Here is a 20,893-nt window from a genome sequence, read left to right as displayed (position 1 = left end):
GGCCCGCGCAGCCCGGCTCGGCCCCTCAGGAAGAGGCCGCTGCCCGCGCCCGGGAACAGCCGGGAGTGGGGAACGGCTGCGTCCGCTTCTCTCGTCCAGCCTGGACGACAGCAAGGAGAGACACGAGCACCTGGACGTTAATTCCCGATGGAAAAAAAGGTATTGAAGCAATAAAGTTTAGAAGGATCCTGAGCTACAATTTCTATAAGATATTCAAGAAGACCTGTCCTGGGAAGATTGTCATTATTGATTTTTGCGCAAAATTAATTGCCATTCTTGGATTTTCTACAGTCCGTGATTGGCCATGGGCCAATGTCCAAAAAGGACACTAAATTCAAATATATTTTTTCCCCTCAGATCTTCTTTTCTTCTTCGGCTCAGAGCTTTTATTTTTGTTCACTTTCAGGGACGTGCTGAACTTCCCATTCTCCCCTTTTCTATTTCCCCAAATGACTTATTTGTTTCCTGCTGTGCTTTTGTCTGGGGGAAGGGGGGGGTTGAAGAGGAAGGGACCTTTTTTTCGGAGCTGGACACACAGTTTTTTTGCTAGTTCGGTTATTAAGAGTTGTGAAAAATCCCTTCAGCCCAGAGCATCTCCCAGCCCCCTGATTTAGCAGCCCCGGGGGTCCGGGGTGCTTTCTGTGCCCCCCAGGCCAGCAGTGCCCTGTGCCCTGCAGGAAGGATGCCCAGTGCAGCCAGCATCCCCACCCGTCTCACTGGGCTCCCCAGGACAAGGGACACCCTCTGCCTGTGTGTCCCCAGAGGTCTGGGATACAGCACAGCATGCACATCTCCTTTCCACTTCTTGGATTGCGTACAAAGCTTGAAACCTGGCACAGCTATTTCTGAAACCTCTTCCTTAAATATCTCAAATGAAGAGAGGAAAATAAATTTGGCTCTGACCTGGTGCTTTTTCATCTGTGGATGTGTTTTTTACTGTGCTTTCCCAGTGTTGCTCTGAACTTTGTTTCATAAATATCTACATAAAAAAACCCACAAAAAACCACAGAGATACGTCTGGGTACATTTATTATATTTCTCTATTCTTTGATTCCTTAATATGAAATAAACTGAATCAACCATTTAGGTTTACCTTTCTGTGCTTAAAAAATAATGAAATATGACAGTTTATGGCTTTTCTCCTCTGGATGGCAGTAACTCCTGCTTAAACATTTGTGACCCGTGACTGCAATATCCTGCAGCAAGGGATTTCCTTTTGTTTGTCAGTGTGCTATCCAAAAGAAACATTTAATTTCATTCCTTCTATGTTTTTTCAAATCTAAATTTGAAAAGCTAAGTAAGCTTTCAAATAAGGAATCTGTTAAATGTAAAAATCTAATTGCACAGGTCCTATTTATAAAAACAGAACAGGAATCAGAAGAAAGGAATTGGTGCTGTACATTAGTATTTACTTATGTTCAACTACCTGCTTCATAAAAAATTACCCGATGATACTGAGAAAATCAAGTTCCTTGACATTAAACAATACCAAAGAGACAGAAATGTCCTGACCTGAGAGTGTACCATAACATGTACCCCTTTAAAATGCTCTCACTGTAACAGCACATCTGGATTTCTTGACTGTTCATTATAACATGAAATTTTAAGACAGAAAATACATCCAGTAAAGGTGATTTACAAAGACCCACTGTGCATCTATGTAAGTTAAATGAGAGGTATGAGCAGGAATTAAGCCCTCCTCCCTTCACATCTCGGGCAAAATAATACTTTTTCAGTAACAAAGCTGAACTTATATATCAGACTTGTGTTTCCTCACCAGCCAGGACTAATTCTATTGCCTTGTTTTACTGCTGATGCAAATGAGGCAGTTCAGAGCAGCAGTTTTCAAAGATCAGTGCCTGCAAGTGAATGCAAGTGAATCTGCACTTCTTGCTGATTCTGGCCAGCTGAGGTCTGAGGTCTGCCTGTCAAATCCCAATTTCAGGGGTGCTGTAAGGACAGTGCTTCCCAGCTCCTGGCTCAGCAGCAGCAGCATATGGAACTTCTGTTTCCTTTTATATCTATATCTATATATATATATATATAAAATTCTATCAGATAGCACATTACTGATATTAGTTGTACATTCAGTTCCAGGTCTGTGGACTGAGATGGCCTGTGGTTTTTAGTAAGTGGGTGTTTTTCTACCATAGAAAACCTTATCTGTTTTCATATGGAGAAAACTCTTGGCTTCTAGAATTATGAGAAATGTTTCTGCCCACATATTTTTCAGTAGAAAAAAAACAAATTTGGCAAGTTATGTTAATATTTCCAGAATCAAGACACTGTTTATATTTTCCCTCCAAATTGCTAATGCTCAGGCAAACTAACTTTCTTAGACAGCCCTATTTCTACAGTATTGTCCCAGTCTTCAACAGCCTGGTAAGGTGCTGCCCATTTGCTTGTCCTGCCTACATCTGAATGAGGGAAGCAAAACGGTTCAGTGGTAGATGAGCCAGTCACATGAAAGGTCCTACCCAAGCACTGGAAGCCCTCTGTGGTGACAGAAACATCGATCCAGCACCAGAAATGAAGTGCTTCAGGAAGTCATTGTATCTCCTGAGTTTCTTCAACAGACAGGAAAGCAAACTTTGCTTGCTTCTGGAGAAAGAGTGGCACCTACCTGGTGGCTTGAATCCCGCTCCACAGTGCAGAGGGAAATGGAATCACAGATATACTGTGTTTGGATAGCTTTGTGCAGATAATTTTCTTGAGGGGTGTAGCAGAGGTGCTCAGGAAGCTTTAAAGCTTGAAGGTATCATGGGGAGATAAACTTCAAATTATTCCAAGCTGGTGTCCTGGGCTCTTTTTTTGGAATATAAGGTAACCTGAAAAATAATAAAGTGGGTGCAGCTAGAAAGGTGATTTTACAGTTTGCTGCAAAGCTGAATTTTTAGCTTTTCAAAAGATGAGTAAAAGTAGATAAATCATGTTACTCTGGTTTTACTGCTGGTCCACACCTTTGAGATCCCCAGGTTTGCTGAAAATTTTTCTCTGAAGACTTCATTAAGTTCTGGCCTGGACACCAATTTGCCAGCAAAAGATAAAGCATGTTGAGAAGCCAACCCAAGAGGTTCCTCCTTAGCACATTTGTGAAGGCCTGTTGCTGCTCATACTGACTTTGGAGCTCAGAGGTAAAAGAAATAGAAATAAGAGGGGCAGCCCCTACCCATGAAACAAGTAGAGGGAAATACGTGACTGGTGGCATGTTTTCTGTCCTATTAAACACTGCTCTCTCCCACTGCAGTGCCTGAGTTTGCCTCTGTTCAGCATGGTAATAGGTAAAGGACAGACATTGTAAAAAAAATTAAAATGGATTAAATCGTCTGCAGATTCATTTTTACTCTATAATTTTCTAAGTATAATCTTTGTCCAGGATGTGGGAGGAATGCTTCTGCCATGCAACAGCGGCCTTCCAAATACCTCTCTCAGCCCTGTGAGCAATTTGAGCAGCATTTTGCATGGTCTCTTTTTGAAAAAGATGTAATTCATAAAGCTCCCCCTTTCCCTTAGCTCCAAAAAATATCTGTAGCAGTTTCCTAGATGTTGATGTGTACATATCATGTAGTAGAAATGCAGACAAAATACATGCAGCACACTGCATATGTTTCAAAAACATACCAGCTTCCTGATATATCAAAATGGAGTCTAATGGAAAACCAAGATGATTTCCTGTGTGGTGCTGGGGGCTACTGTAAGAGCTGAAGTCAGGAGAAGAGAAGGCACGCAAGAACATTTCTGGCTGAGTTCCAGAGTACAGAGATTTCAAGTTTCTTGTGAGGACAGAAGAGCACTGTGCACTTGTATTTCGAACTGTTGGCACTCCAACTATACCCAGCTAGTCAGAAGGATCGGTTATAGCTAGAGCTCAGTTTGAAAAGGGATTTCAAACAGATTAAAAATTCCTATTCATTACAAGCTTCTAAATTAAGTGAAACTCACTGAAAGATTGGATTCTTTCTGAATCCTGAATAATTCTTTACATTGTGATCAGGGAATGAGGTTGTTTTGGACTGTTAAATTAGAAACGCATGTATGGGATTTATGCTAGCACTCCTAATGTCCAGAATTACAGAACTGTCAACAGTTTGTCAAGAAAAACACTCACTCACTTTTCTTTTTTGAAAGAAAAGCGATATAAAAATCTGTTTGGGACAACATCCCTGTCTCTCAGACTTGAGACATTTTGCAGCCATAGGAGCATAAATGTAAATGCAAGATGACCTGCACTGTGGGCAAGGAATGTGAAGTTTTTCTGAAATGCCTCCTTCTATTTCCTCAAACTAATTAGCACGTGCAGCCTTTCAACATGGCTTTCTTGCTTTCTCATGCAAATGCAGTAACAGGAGCACACCGTACAGCACAGCCCTGGAAATGAGGGCAGGGTTGCCCTTTTGGGTCCTTTCTAGACCTTGCTTTCTGTATGTGCTGCATGAAGCTCCTGCAGTGTTACATGAATGGACAACACAAATAAACTCCAGCACAGTTACCACTACTTTCAGGTTTGATTTACCTGAGCAAGGTCTCCTTGGCTTGTCTTTCCGTGTAGCATCAACGGCTGCTTCAACCTGCAGGAAACCAAAGCGAGAAGTTTTCTGTGTGGGATATACACTTGTTTTCAAAAGAATGTTGTATAAAACCCCCTATGCTTTCTGTGTTGCTGGAGTTGCCTGAGGGAGCTCTGTCATTGTTGATAATACATTAAGCACAATACATCAGCATGCCAGAGAAAAAGATTTCCCAGGATCAGCTATGCCCTTTGTAGAGCAGTAAGCAAGAATGACTAAGGTATAAAAGGGCATACTGTGGTGAAGCTTTTATGTGAGTGGGAACTGCAGGGCCAGAGAAGACATTAATGCCTTCTGTAAGCCATGAAGAAATTAGCAAGACGTATAAATGGAAAATCAAAGACAAGTAGAACAGTCACACATCCAAAAAATCATCTGGACAACAGAGCTGTCTGAGTGATCCAGAAGCAAGATTCCTGTTTTCATATGATGGCCCAGCTGGCTGCAGAGATGGGGTTAATTTGGCTCCATCCTGCTGACACTGCTGAATCAGAAGTTTATTGCAGAACAATCTGAGCAATATCTTGGATCTCAAACCCCAGTTTTGCACAATTAAACCACAGTGGTTCAATGGTCAGGACTGAAAAGTAAGTGAAAAGAAAGGACAGACTCAGTTTGCAGGAAGCAGATGTCCTGTGACAGATGACCAAGTTATCTTTAAGCTGATACACAAACTGGTTTCTTTGCAAATCAGCAGGAATGCAATGCCCAGGTGTTATAGCCTCCCCAAGTGTACTGTGTGCATCTGCACTTTCTACATGATTTCTTCTGCTTTGTCCTCTGTTGTACTCTGTGAACCTTCCTGAGGTTACAAAGGATCTTCCAAGTTACAAAATTGTCCCTGATAAAATCGGTACCACAGAGGTACTTTTTGATGAAGCTAATAACAAACCCAAATATTCCACAGTTCTTGCTTGTTCCAGCCAACCTTTCACGACTGAGACAGATGTGTTTAATAAAACAAAAATCCAAACAACTTTCCTCTCCCTTCCCTGCCATCCCTCCCCCAAAAGAAAAAAAACAACAACAAAAAAAATCAGGCCTATAATTACTCTAATTAGCATCAGACTGCTGATTCAGTAAACCATAGATATGAGGATACAAAACTTTGGATGGGCAAATATGCCCAGAGTCTTTGAAGTTATAAACTTTGCAGTGGCAGTTGTTCAAAACTATCTAACAGTTGATTTTGGAAGGCTGACCAGAATGCCTTTGTAGAACTTCTTGCATACAGGAAAGCTTCACTTATTTGAGGGTAATCAGCACATCACCTTCGCCTTTTCACATCGTTTACATCCTTACAAAATTACTTATCCCAGTACCATTCCAGTCAAATTATAAAAGCATGTAACTGCTCCTATCTCCAGTACAGCAATATCCCCTCAATGATCTCCACCTCACAGGGGTGCACGTAACAGGCTGTTTAGAGTTGCACCCCAGCGGCCAAGGCTTTGAAAACCATTTGAAAGGCCAGAGAGTGCCAAGGTATATAGAGTAGCCAAGGTATTGGCTAAAGGGAGTGCGATCCCTTTGCTTCAGTAATCACTCAATTTAAGGGTGTAGGGGCTGCTAGGGCAACCCAGGGCCATCCATCAAATCCTTCCTGAAAGGTATCTGAGAGCTAATCTGCATTTTACACAGCAGCTGCAAAAAGGAGCAGTGATGCTAAATCACAGATCAGCAAGCCACTAATGTATTTAGCAAACACTTTTCTTAGATTTTTCCCCAAGATTAAAGGCTTTCCTTTGGTCATCTTTCTTGGCAATGCAGAGAAAAGAATCTCAGTTCTGTTAAAGAATGTCTTTTGTTAAGGAAATATTCCCTGATGGAAGCTGTTTGCTGCATAAGGAATTGAAGGAAATGACATGATTTGCTTAATAATAAGTACCATGAGAGTCTTTATAAAAAAAAAGATTGCATTTGATTTCATATTATTAAATAGCATTAATCAAAATATCTGGTAGCTAAATAAAATCTTCCTCCTCCTCCCTGAATGTGGTCGTCTACTGAAAGCTTGGGAAGAGAAAATTGCAGTTGAATGTTATGCCAGAGACTTGTCCCCAGTTCAGTTCTGATGGCCTTTTTTCCTCTGTTTCAGTCTGAGCGAGATGGTTTACTGCAGAGAGCACCTGAGAGGCCATCAAAAGAGTGCAGGGCTGGAGAAGAGCAGCTCAGAGCACTCTGCCTTGCTCACATCACCACAACAGCAGCAGAGGGAAAACACTCCTGACACGGCATTTCCTTTGCTGCATCCTCTGTGTGATGCCCACTGTGTGATGGGCAGGAATAGCAGGAGGTGACACTGATGATTTCAAGCTTTAATACCCACCTTTGTGGGGCCAGCTTCCAACAGGTGAGTGAAATGAAGAAAGAATGGGGCTTTTTTCATATTGATAAATCCAGCTGAATCATGAGCATTCCTGAAAGTGTGCAAGGCTCTGATAAGAGCTTTATCAAGCATGTATTACATCAACTGGCTGCCACACTGGTACCCTGATCAGCTGCTTTTCCTAGCAACAGTACCCAGACAATAAGCTCACATCTATTGAGGGAGCACTTCACTGTCAGGGGAGGTGCTGTTACAGTAATTCATGCTTGAGACCAGGTGTAAAGAAGGACAACCAGACCCCATGTTTATATACACAAAGATGCTGGGAGAGCTGAGGATCTTTTAAAGATCCTCTTCGGCTCAAACTTCAGTTCTGCCCATGTGAAAGTCCCTCCATCTTCATAAGCAGCTCATTGGGGAGTCAAGAGAAATAACTGTTACTAATTAAACACCACCTTGTGAGAAATGTAATTTCCAGATGGGTTTTTAATACAACATGTAATTAAGTTTTAACAAGGTTTATTCAGCTCTGTGAAGACTTTGCAGAAAAGCTTTAGTGGGAATGTAGAGGACAGAACTCTTGATCTAGGAAAGAAAAAAAGCCCCATGAATATAATTGCTTTTGTTACAATGAGACTGAGTTTGCAATTTCTTGGATTAAACTGGGACAGACTTTGAGAGTCTGTCTCTCAAAGATCTAAGAATTCTGAGAGACTTCAAGCATTCAGATTTTCATCACTGGCAGTATTAAAATCCTGGCTAGGAATATTCTTTGTCTTGTACTCATATGAATAAGGACTAATTATACTTAGGAAATACAGTATCTTGATTTGAAGGGAATTAATTTTGACCATCAAAAGTGGTAGGAGAATATGTCTCAGTTAAAATAAAAGCCAGTCTGCCCATGGAACAGTAACATATGCTGTTACTGTTCACCTCCTCTGAAAGAAGTATGATGGTTTTCCCTGAAGCTATCCTGGGATAATTGTATCTTTGTCCTTTATAAATTCACATATTTTTTTATAAGCAAAGCAAGGGTCCCAATGGTGCCATTAGAAATAATCCTTTAAGAGATTTCCAAAGATATGTCTTGTTTAACTTCAACAGAGTTAAATGTTCTACAGAAATTTTATTTTTCCTCATAACCAACAATAGATTCCTGTAAGTGTAAACTCAGTCATGCACAATCAAATGTGCTGGCATAAAAGTAGTCATGCTCTCACTCCTATAAAAAGTAAATAAATGGTTCCAATAAAGACATGGCAACATGTGAGAATAAACCTTCTGTTTTAAAGCACATGTAACCAAAAAACATAGTATAAGCTTTTAAATTCATTTAAACTCAGGTCTTGGCAGTTTGGGAGTCTGTCTTAGTGACTGGATCACCAGAAGACTATTTGGGATGAATTCTCATGCACAGCTGCTACAAAATATCAAAAAAGCTTAGTTTACTTGAAAGTGCATTCTTATTGAGTTGTCACAGAAAGAGAATAGAAGTATGTCCTAATCTGTCATTTCCTTGCAACACTGCCCACTGCAGCTAGCACTAGGGAAGATTTGTTTTTCCAAGTCCAAATGCACAGAATCAAGATCTAACTGAATTATGCTTGCCAGGAATGGACTTATACTTCCTACTTAATAAAAATTACTTGTGTCAAAGTATCAGAAAAAGGCTGTACACCATGTAATACCTGGATGCATTTGCCGAATCATCTGAAGGAGGATTATTAATAGAAAAAAGTTGAATTTACTGCTTTTAGTAGAGACTTCATTGCCTCACAAACTAAGCAACAGTTGTTCCAGAAAATCAAACAAATCCCATGGCTGATTCCTCCAATTTTTTTGCCATCTGCATAACTTTAAAATAGTCACATAAAAATGACATATTTGAAAAGCTGTGGTATTTTTTTAACAGAAAAATTTAATTCTCATTCAGTGTTCTGTGAACAAAAACTTCAACACTTCTAAGAAATTAAAAAAGAAAGTGGTGAGCACATAAGGTTCTTGCTACATCTGTTAGGAAGAAGAAAAAAATCACAGAACCCCAGAAATGTGGGGAGTGGAACAAGAAAATTGGATAAAAGAACTGTATCCCAAGGACAGGTATGTGATGATTATGAGTAACAAGTACCTACTTCCAAAATACCTCAGAGTGCCTTATAATGACACAATAAGTAAAGGATGGGCTGTACCTTTCTAGTAAGGTATTTCAGAAAGCTCCATTGAACTTTTCCTCCTGAAATGATTTTTTTTCAGATTCCCTAGGCAAGGAGAATGATCTAAGCTAATATATTTCACTGTCACTAGGACAGGGTGTAAGACATGTTGTTCAGCCTGCAGTGCATTAAGAGTATGTGGTATCCAACTGATATAAAGCAACTCTTATTTCCCAGAGGACAGAACCCCATGGCTCAATTGTGAGAGTCCAGATTAAAAGATTTACAGTACATAAAATCATTATAATACTGTTTTACCTGGAGTGTGTGTCTTCCTCCATGGCTCCAGTGATAGGATTTCTGTCGCTGGTATTAATTTCTACTGGTTGAAGCTGTGAACATTTCTTATTGTGCTGTTTGGCAAGGACAGATCTTAGATATTTTAGAAAACAGTAATATATGGTGGCTTCATAAGGGATATGCTGATTTATTAATCTAAGTTTTGAAGGATGTCTGTATCTAATAGTCTCTTTTTTTAACATGTGGAGCTATAAAAAGATTTACGGGGGCTCTGGAGCCTTTAATTTTCTACCTGGATATTCTTTGCAGTGCTCAGATCTGACCATATATTGTTATGTTTATCAACCTTGTGAACGTCTCCAAAATAATCTAACCTTGACCTCTTTCAATTTGCAAACCTCTAAATGTTTTCTAGTAAGATTATGAACCCTCTCTGCACTCTGAATTTGAGAAAATGGGTAATAAAATAGCTTTCCTTTGTTACTTTGGAGGGATTGCCTGGAAATGGTCCCTTTGTAGTGGTTACAGGCCAGTGGTTCAAAACTGTGTAATTTTATGGCCAAAGTCACAACTAGAGTGACTTGGCGTAATTCTACTGATTTCAAAGGAAAAATCCTTTGATAACAGCAGTTAGAATAATAGCTAGTTTATTATGCTTTAGCAGAGGACCTTCCCCTGTCTCTAGTCCTCCTCTTAGATTTCATTGTGACTAAGATTGAGCTTCATTTCAATGTAATTCTATCTCTTTTGTGCTCCTTACTTACTACTCAGACTGGAACACATCCCAGAGCCCAAGAGGAATCTCAAAAAAATTTTACATAGGAAATCTCATGGAAAAATTCCTAAAATTTTATTTCATGCTTAGTCTCAGATGTGTCCTAGAAATCTGTATTTTTAAGATTGCTCTTCAGTCAGGTATTACCTTTCATCTCAGTGGCACAGTCTAACACATGCACAACTTATAGAAATTGTACAGTTAGTAACATAAATTTTTCTTGACTTCTCTGCTCAAGTAGTTCTACTGTTAAAATCTTGAGTGAGGTATTTTTGAATAGAGTTATGTTGATTTACACCAGTTGATCATATGCCAAATTTTCCCAATATGCTTGAGGCTCTTCAGGAGGGAGTGCAAAGGAGATGTTCCTGTTTCTTATGAAAAAGAAAAGCACAAATAGTTTGGTAGATATTAAGTAACAATTAGGTCTGAAATGTTAATAACTAGATATCTTTTCCAAAGATAGTTAGACATATTTACATCTAAAAGACAAGAAAATCTCTGAAAAATTTGAGAAAAATGGAAAATTGTCTTTTATGCTGTTGCTGTGTAGCTCACTTTTCAGCTCCATCACATGACAACAAATAAGTAAAGAAAACTATTATTATGCAAACTGCTCCAGGACAAAAGGGTATTACATATCTCATACAAAAGGGGATTTCTTTAAAAAGCACAGCACATTCAGTGTTTAGGGTTTGCAGTTGAAATTCATGGCTTCGCTTGCCAATATTATCATGCAGCTGGGTATTATGCTATTGATTTACTCTGAGGGGAGAAAAAAAATTACAATAAACATTTTCAAATGGGTTCCTGTTAAACAGTTGTATTCTCTTATGTGGCAATATCAGTTTTAATGATTTTTAGCATTTCTTCTCTAGTGTAAAGGTCACCATAAAGACTACCACAGAGAATTTGATTGCAAACAGAAAATGCCAAAAAGATGCTTCTTTTGACTTAAAAAAAAAAAAAATCACTGGAAAAGAGTATTAGGAATTATTTTAGTGTTGAGAACTGATGGGATTAATAGTAATTTTCCTCTTATTTAACAGCTATGGGCCAGAAGTCCATCTTTCTGTAGAAAAGGCTGCTGACAGAATCTCTTGTATTTTTTCTGTAAAACAAGAGTTAATTTTTAAGATTTTAAATCAAATTCATTTACTGTCTTTCCAAAAAGTCTCTCCCGTTTAAGTAAAAACAAATCAGATGACCCAAAATGTTCCTGATGAATAAAAAATTAAATATAGGCTTTTCATCTCTTCATGCCATGACTAGTCAAGCACTAATTTGGGTGAATAAATCACATCTGTCTTTACAGGGTTGGGGGTTTCCTGCACCTTCTATATGCAACTTTAGTAATATGATTATTGTGAACTAGCTTATTAAGCATCAATATATTTTTCAAAAACTCTTTTAAAGGAATGTTTTGCAGAAAATAATTTTTGCAAGTCACAAAATGCAAGTCAAACAGTTGCAGAGGAACAGCTTAAACTGTTTTTCATTTGCATATATCACATTTCTTCTCTGGCTCTTAGATACAGCCATCTCTGGGTATCTCCAGCTATGTTTTCAAGGCCTTATTTCTGATTTTGTTTTCTGTTTTTCTCTGAGTTGCCTGAGCATTGTCATCATAGAGTGCTGAAAGATACATACTTTCAGTGATGTTATGTACTAAAATACAAAGGAATGGCACAAAATGAACAGTTCTGTGGCATAGAAAAAAAAAGCTATGAAATTTTTGCTTGGCAGGAATTAGTACAGAAGTCAGTCTGAGACACTGAGGACACTATGGCATCCAAACACTAAATTCATACTAGCCCTGGGTGTACAACAGAGTTAGCAAAACAAAAGAGGGAAGGTTTGGTCACAGATGCTTGAGGAAGTTCAAGGTGTGAGGCAGATCTTTGCAGTGCCATAGCTGCTGTACCACCATGTGGAAAGACTGCACTGCTCCAATGACTCTGATGACTGAGAATTTTTCTTTGCTTGTAAGATGAGCCATCCTGACAATTTTGTTTATTGGCTTTAGTAGAATGTAAAAACTATATATCTGCCCATTATGGCTCAGACTCCTCCTGGGGAAATACTAGTTTGCCAAGATTCGTGTTACTCTACTTTCACCATGCCATTCACAGCATTAGGAGAGGAGGAATTTTGTCCAAGAGTGGAACTGACTTGTAGGCTAAGTTTTCATTCAGAGTTCTGCTGACACACTGAGATCTCTTTTCTTTCACTGAAGAAAAAAGTCTGAAACTTCAAAATTTAAAAAAACGAAAGCGTAACCTAAGCATTTGAGCTAAAGTCAGGAGCAATACAATTTGTAGCTGTTAACAATCACACAAAATTAACTTTCCTTTTGTATTTACATAAACATTTATTTACATTAATGCTGTTCTTTTTTAAGAAGCAATAACATGGGAAAGTCAGGCTTGACTTTGTACAGGTGCACTCAGACAAGTGGTACCACTGGCAACTTTAAATAAGTGTCACTTTTAGCAGGTCAGAGAAAATGTCGACAGGAGCAGAATCACCTATCTTCTCTTCATCAGTTACTGAGACATCTCCAAAATATTTACCAACCACTTTCAGGATTGCTATCTTGGAGGTGATAAACTGCCTTCCTCCTCACACTCAGTAGTCACAGTACACTTCACTTGGTTACTGTCCCATCTACATTTCATGAAGGAGAGAAGGAACAGCTGCGCTGTTCTTCCTCTGCCCTGGGCACCACTTTGTGTGGGACAAGCTTTGGAACATGTGACATTGGGAATGCTGTGTCATCCCATGAGACTGGCTGGATAGTGCCCCATACAACCTTGCATAAATACTAGTTTGTTCATGTTTCCATTTAAGTAGGATTTGGTTTTTTTCCACACAGAAACAGTTTGTATTTTTTTTTAATTCTTGGTTTTTCTGGAATAATCAGAACAATACAAGATTAAGAAAATGCATTAAATGAGATACTATTTTCTGGCTGTGATTAATTAGTGATTGAAAGCCCACCCACACACATAGCTTCAATTGCTAGTAATTTACTTGCATGAATTCAATAGAAGCAGACAAATTTCAAAATACCTCAATCACTATTATTTTAATTGACAGATAGATGTCTGTTGTAACTGCTCCAAAAGACTTAACATTTCTTAAATTGATAAGAGACAAAGTAGGATCCTGTTACCTAGATTGATATGGAACACGAAGCCTACCCAAAAATCTTTAGTTTAAATTTAAATAACCTTCCTTTCTACATTTTGCTTTGAGCCTCCCAAAAGTGTTTCTCTTATTTACTTGTCTGTAGCAAAGGAGAGGATTTATTGCTTTGTTTTCAAGCATTCTTCAGTTCCAACGACAGGAAGCCATTCAAGCCCTGTGTCAGAGTCTTGACCACTTGGGGAACTATAATGTGATGACTTCCTAGGGAGTTAAGTCACATGGACTTAATGGCATTTGAGGTTCTGGCTATCCCTGGTAGTAACGCAGGAGTGAGCTTCTCACACTACACTGGAAGACTTCTGCCTAATGCAGCCTCATGCTCTTGCTGCCCCCCTAAAATCAGATCTGCCAGACATATTTTTGCTTCAAAATACAATTAAAAAAAAAATTCTTCAAATCTTCTAGACCATGTTACTAAAAATTCTTGTATATTGTCTGTTAATTGTCCTAATTCTGCTGAAAAGTGAAGGTCAATTCTTAAAAAACAGTGTTTGCAATTACAGTATCACAACTTAACATTGACCACAAGTATTAAACCAAGGTACATGAGTGAACATAGTTTATCCTTTGCTTAAACCATCAGCATGGCTTTTGAACATGGTTTTAAAATAGCATTATCTAAAAAAACCCCAATGTTATTAATCACTTCTTACAAGACCTTTAGAGGTTCTCCCTTTTCCTGTTCATAAATCCTTAATATTTGCATTAATTTTTTTTCTCAGACAGGAAACAGTAACAATTGATTTACATGGACAAAATCAGCTTTTCTGTTTTCAGTCCAGCTTCCTCTGAGATCTCATTGACCTCTAAAGTTCAACTTCTTCCAAGAAAGTTTTCTTTGGGATTAATAGCCTTCAACATCAAATCATTGAGTGCCATAGATATTAGCAGTGCTTTAAGTAAAGCTTCAGCCTTTCCACATAAACTCTTATTTTCAGAGGTTTATAGTTTGGCTACAGAAATAGTTTTATGCTGAAACTTAGTTTAAAAAGCTCGGTCTGGAAGTGATTTCAATTTCTGAAAAATCTGCACAACTCTGTGGGTGTTTTCAGACTGAAATTCTGACCAAGACTATGACTTGCTATCTACATCCCATTGATGCATGACTTTCTAAAAGTTCAGATCCACTCCTGAGAAATTATGGAAAGGTAATCAAAAAGGGTATTTTTAAAATGGTTATTCCATATGTTAAAGATTTTCAAATTGGATCTAGTCCCTGCTTCTCTGGAAGACAGTCTAATCACTTGAACACCACAGTATTTTTCAGAGGATTATAGCCAGGCTGAGTGAGATGTGAGCCCAACTGCTCTGCAGTGATGGAGGGCTCACAAGGTTTCTGAGTGTCTGCATGTGGAGTAATGGAGGAGCCTGCTGGTCCTGCAGCAGTTGGAAATGCTGATGGATTGGGGGATGAAAACCTTGTAGAAAGGAGGCTCAAGAAAACCTGAATTGGCGAGTTTGTGGAAAGTGTTCCCTCCTGCTTTTTCAGGAGCCATGGAAGAACTGGGGCTGAGTGCCAGGAGGGACAGGTGAGGGAGAGGAGGAGGCAGGCACCTTTCCAGCATCCTGAAACAAAATCTCTACCATAATTAGAGATGCTTAGATCAAAACCAACAGAACTTACGTACATGCTGGTTTGCACAATCGCCTTCAGAAGGGATTTAGAGGCACCATCTGGAGAGAAGGATGACAGAGAGATGCCGTGGAGGTTCCAGTTTCCTTTGTAGGTAATTCCTGTAAAGGGATGACTTGGTCCTGAGTCACTGCTGCTCGAGATGGGAATACAAACACAACACGCCATGCCAAAGTGTTCAAGGCCACAGGCTGCAAATGTAATTGCTTTAAAGCAAAATTCTTCTTCTCATCTGAGATGGTGACCCAGTGCAATATGCTGCTTCCTGTGACCACTCATTCTTTCCACAACAGAAATTTGAACAAGCCAAGGCAATATTCTACCCTCAACTCCCCGCCAAACTGGTGACCAAAACTAAAAATGTCCCATCAGTCTTTCACATAAGCACAATTTCCTATGCCTGTGTCCAGAAGCAGGAAGACTGTTTCCTTTGATCAATAAAAATAATATCTTAAACACCTGCCATGTGAAAGAAAAGACCAAGGCACCCTCTAGATTCTCTCTTTGTTTCAGATGTGTTGCTCCTACAATCCAGACAGATCACCCTTATATTCGTCCTATGTTTTCAAATGGAAATATGTTTCTGCCCAACAACAGCAAGGCAACATTCTCTGAAAAATGAGGGACTGGTAACCATGTAGAATTGACAGTGCAGCATCTGAGTAGGAAATACCAACCTTCAGATCTTTGGGAATGCTCCATTTGAAGCTGATCCAGAAATCTTTTTATTTTTTTTTTTTTTTGGCAACAGCTCATTATAACTAGGCAAATTCAGTCCAAATTCTGAAACTTCTTTTGAAGGCATAATGGCAGGGGAACCTCACAGACAGGATTAGAAGGAAGATAAGGAGGTAGCTTTACAGATGTCTGAAGGAGCACTTTACAAATATAAGGAATGGCATGGGATAAAACTTCAAACTGAGTGACTGAAAATCTAAGAAGTCAATGAAGGAAGCTGGCATCATGGGCTAATCAGTGAAAGAAGTTATTTTTTGATCCTGAATGAGAGATGATAGGTAGGATGAGGTGCAGGCTTTGAAGGTGAAGACAAGCTGCTTATATCTGATAGAAAAAGAATGTTACATTTGACAGCCAAAGTGATGGGCTAGGCAAATGATCTCTGCAGTGCTATGATGTATAGAAGAATGCTGCAAAATTGCATTTTTCAAAAGCAGAGGAATGGCTATTGAAATCATCAAGAGACCTTGGTTATTACATATATATCTATTAATTCTTGCATAGTAATAATCATAAAGGTCTATAACTCACTTCCCTAAGACAATTATTTTTAATGATTTTTTTTTAAAAAACTTACACTAAGCGAGTTGCATGGAAAGGGGGGAATTTTATTGGATATTTCTAATAACACTGTTTTGTGTCAGCATTTTCATTGTAGCATTCCTTTAAAATTTCTATTTTATAAGAGAAAAAATGACATAGTAACTTTTTACATACAACTTTTTTTGGTTTTGGGTAAATCTTTTCATTTAGACACAGCACCTGAGGTCATTCGATGCTCATATCCATGGCAATTACATAACATCTTAGCTGGTGGTCTTGATTTATTCCCCTCTGGGCTCAGGTAGCTATGGAGAGGTTGTCCATTAGAACTTGGAGATGACTGGAAACTCAGTATGCTGGATGACACAGTCATCAAGTTGCTAAATGCACCACACTTCTGGATATAAAGATTTAACAGCACTTATCCACTTTGTTTGGCAGTATTACATTAGAGTGGTTCTTTCTGTAATACATATTAAATTAATTTTATTCCCTGTTGTAGCATATCCTTCATTTCCCTCATGCAGAGACTTGTGCACACACATTTTTCCAGGGCAAGGTTTTTCCTATTAATAGACAACTTGGCTCCACACACTGAGATGAACGAACAAGGTTTGGAGTGCCTAATTTAAGGGACCATATGTCATAAGCTATAGTATCGTGTTAGATGGGAATAAAATAAAGAGAGATTGAGAGGAAAAATAGATTCCTACCATTAGCTGACCTCAGACTGAAATTTTCAAAGATGTTTATGTAAGTGGGCTCAGAACTATTTACTTACTCTGTGCATCATGTGAACTTATGCAGATTTCTAACATATTCTTGATGGGGGTGCTGCCTCAGAAAAAGAACTTCTGAGTGTTACCACAAGACAAAAATAACACGGTGATCCTGGTTATTTTTTTTCCTGGAACTGCCTTCAAAGTGTGGCCAGCTTCACATTTTTTGGCTTTGACTTTCCAGCTTTTAAAAACTGGAATACTGTTGTTTACTATTTATTTTGTGTCCTGTGATTGTAGGATATTGCAAATTTTCCTTTGCTAATGTAAAATGCACTTGTGGATGAATGTCCTTTTTTAGCAAATTATATTAATTACTATTATTGTTTAACCAGTCCATCTCAGCTGCACCGTTCAAAGAAATGTGCTCTTTCAGACTCAGGGTAGTTATATAATCAGCATTCCTCACAAATATTTGAATGATTAGAGCTAGCAATCATATTTTCCTGGCAAGTTGTCCACTTCTGGGTGCAGAGTCAGAACTAGAAAATGTAAAAATCAGCATTTCCATTTACTTCCTCCTGATCATCCCATACATTTGGGTTTTTTCCTTCTCTGCTTTGTCTCTCTCTAAATATCTCTCAAAAAGTAACATTGCCAGATCATTCAGGTAAGGGAATAGGTCTGACCATGACCAGCTGACAGGCATACCTGTGGCACTTCTATTTTTAGGATGTGCCATCCCATACTTTCAGAAGGGTTCCAGCTTCCATTCCCTTTATGATCCAAATTGGCAGTCACAGGTTCGTGTTGGTATGAAAAACAGAAAAGGAAGACATTTCTTAGCTAACATAACTCACAATTTAATTGTTTTCTTCTTACACTCCTTGTGACCAAAAGCAGCAGAATAAAAGATTTACTCTGTCAAATGAAACAAAAAAATGTTTGGAGAGAAAAAATTATTTGGACTGAGGAGGAATTTTGTGCGCATATTTTAACCAGTGGTTATTTGGCTGCCATATGAATCTATAATACTGAATATTGCCTGCATTCAGATACTCAAAAAGCAGAAATTAATAAAACATAACAAATAAAAGCCACACACAGGGAGAAAAATACCATTACAATAACTTATTCACATTTGCCAATACTACAGACACTCCTCACCTTTCTTTTTGTCTTAATTTAGTTGGCAACATGGAGTCAAAGGTGATGTCAGGAGTTAAGAGCCCAACAGCTCTGGGAATAGGGAATAAGGCTGATTTTAATCAACAGCAAAAGTTATGCGATACAAAGGGCTGTGATGTAGCACACTGCCCTAGAGAAAACATTCCACTGCCTCAGTCCTAAAAGCCCTTTGGTGCTTTGTGCCTGTGGGAAGTGTCCATGAGGACCAAACCCATGTTTGTGGAAACCCATCTCTAAGGGAAAGAAGAAAATTTGAAACATGACCTTTGATTGCAATGTAGACATCTCAGTCCTGCCATATTTCAGTGGAATGCACCACCCTATTACCTGGGAATTTCTGGTCATTTGGCTGTTTGGCAGCCCACCAAAAGGTAGTCCACTCTGTATTCTAAAGCAGAGCTCAGAGCCAGAAGTCTGATGCTTCCCAGGCAGGTTCACCTGCATCTGTGCCATAGCTCCTTTACATTTGGGCCATGCTGTCCTTGGTTTATGCAAAAGTGAAGGTAAATATTTTGGTATTTGTGTTTTAAAATTTCAGGGAAAAGACTTTTTTGTTTAATGTTTTTCCTTTTATTTAGACCAGTGGAGATATAATTTAAGAAACCGTACTGGCATGTGTCATTGGAGTCTAGCAAACAAGGCTCTGGAGTTGCACTGCTGAATATGCTCAATGCAAAAGGAAAACTGAAAAGTCAGGCTTTGGCTAACTGTGTGTTCCCTTTGAAGAAAGAGCTGTGATTGTTGGCAGAGGAAGGAAGGAACTAGGACAAAACAAGGAAAATAAATAGTTTTTTCTTTCCATCAGTCAGGTCCTTAATTTTCACTGCTAATACTATAAGTCTAATTTACAAGTTAAACATAAATCTATTTATATATTATTTAAAATTAAATTACAGAAAATTATACTGATTGCGTGTTGAAATCTTTGAGTATTGAGAGAAGGGAAAATGAGGTAAATAAACATAAGAAGCAAAGGTCATTTTGCTGTCAACAGAAAATAGCCCCAGTCAGAAAGAAAAAAGTTTCCACACACATTTAATATATTTTTAACTCAGGACATATTTCATCCCTTTGTCATGTAATTTCTTATTATAGAGATATAGGCAGAAATCTAAAATAATTAGGTCTACAGCTTAGGTGTTTCAATCTCTAAATAATTAAACATACCAAAAAATATATCCTTGAAAATGAAGAGTGAAGGAGACCTCCCTGTAGTCCTTCTTCAACAATAGATTTTGGATATAACTTGGACCATAAGGTGTCAAAATAAGTATTATCCTGAGAAATGTGCTAATTGCCCCAATTATTTAATATCTCTTAAGACTCTTCGTGATAGTAAAGGGGTTGATGTTGTGAGCCAAATTGTTTAGGATCTTTTCTGCAGCAGCTCTGTCTCAATAATTATGAGCAAATTTTGAATATATCAAAATAATTTTCTAATGTCCAGCTGAAAGATGTGCATACTTGTTTAATTAATGAAAGAGAAATTACACAGGGATATCCCATTACAAAATGTAACCAACAAATTATAACTTGTTTCAAAAATGACTTCAGCAAGTTTCTCATAGGAAATATGGGCAAAAAAATGTTGGAAACATTAAAAAAATTGGATTACTTTTATGTTGTCACATTATAGGTACAGTTCTCACCTCTAAGAAAAGCAAGAATTCAGACTTTTGTATAAAGAGTCTCTAAAGTAATGGAGGCCTCTACAAGATTTCCAAGAATCACTTTTAAACTGAAAATGGAAATAATTCACTTCTGCAAAATCTGTCCTTCCTGCAGTAAAACTTCTTAAACAGAACCTTTACAAAAGGGACACAGTGTAGGAACACAGCTAAGAAACCTGCAGCCAAGTTAGGTAGAGGTAGAAGATAAAAGTGAGAATTCTCTTTCACCCCATTTCCACTGATATAATGTCTTTCATTTATTGGAAGAATATTACCTTCTATGCATTATGTAAAGATTCAGCCTTCCTTCTTTTTACTACATGCTTATGGTAATGATTCTAAAGCAAATCTTTTCTCTGACACTAAGGAACACAGGTAGAGTAGTGGACCCATGCCTAGAAATATAATATGAAAAATCTGTGAAAATAAAGAGAGTGAACCTCAGAAAATTAAGTAATGTTTCAAAGAAAATAAAAATTAGGCAGCCAGACTTCGTCTTTAAAATTTTGAGTTTTGTTAGATTATATTCCAAGAAAATCATATGATCAACCAGATTTTGGAGCAAGCTATAGTTTTAATATTTAGGATAAAGAATATATGTGACTATAAATGCAGTTCAAAACCTCACTTAAAATAGTATCCCCATAAACATTAAGGTGGTTCGTTCTCATAACCAAAGTGCAAGTAGGAAAGAAATCATGGAATCTTTGTTTCAGTTTTCAAAACCCTCAGATACAACTTCTTTGAAAGGGCACTGAAGGTACTGAGCCCTGCAGAGAAATTAGTCCTTAACCAGGACTAAAAAAACAGTGCTACAAACACCAAACAGGTTTTTCTGCAGTTTGACTGTGATCATCAATAAATAAGACACTGGGATTTTACTTGGTGTGAGTTTCTGCAGGGTGAAAAGCCTTGCAGGATCTTCCAATGGAAGATTAAAGTCAGTGGATATTTATTGCAATGTTTTTCCTCAGTATGATAGCTGCATTTACTTGGTTGGAGAAGCTGTGATGCTGCTCTGGTAAGTGGTGGTAAGCATGATCCTGAAGCAAGAACAAGCACTT

General features: G+C 38.2%; 2 long non-coding RNA genes across 2 annotated transcripts in view; one reads left to right on the top strand and one right to left on the bottom strand.

Moving 5' to 3' along the window:
* The window catches only part of LOC107208181, a 25,925-nt gene extending 6,906 nt beyond the window's left edge, over nucleotides 1–19,019 (bottom strand). Inside the window, exons 1-3 of the long non-coding RNA XR_001523123.2 lie at nucleotides 9,372–19,019; nucleotides 4,514–4,568; nucleotides 2,624–2,828 (exon numbers count right to left, since the gene is read on the bottom strand). This is a non-coding gene — a long non-coding RNA (uncharacterized LOC107208181). The remainder of the gene's footprint in view (nucleotides 1–2,623; nucleotides 2,829–4,513; nucleotides 4,569–9,371) is intronic.
* On the top strand, nucleotides 53–6,922 carry LOC109022780. The gene is made up of 2 exons (XR_002002040.2): nucleotides 53–159; nucleotides 6,667–6,922. It is a non-coding gene; the product is annotated as an uncharacterized LOC109022780 (long non-coding RNA).
* Nucleotides 19,020–20,893: the final 1,874 nt, after the last annotated feature.

This window comes from Parus major, chromosome 8 (assembly GCF_001522545.3).
Source record: "Parus major isolate Abel chromosome 8, Parus_major1.1, whole genome shotgun sequence".
In the NCBI taxonomy this organism is placed as follows: Eukaryota; Metazoa; Chordata; class Aves; order Passeriformes; family Paridae; genus Parus; species Parus major.
Note: the sequence above shows the minus strand (reverse complement) of the source record. Positions and strands in the feature narration are given on the sequence as shown.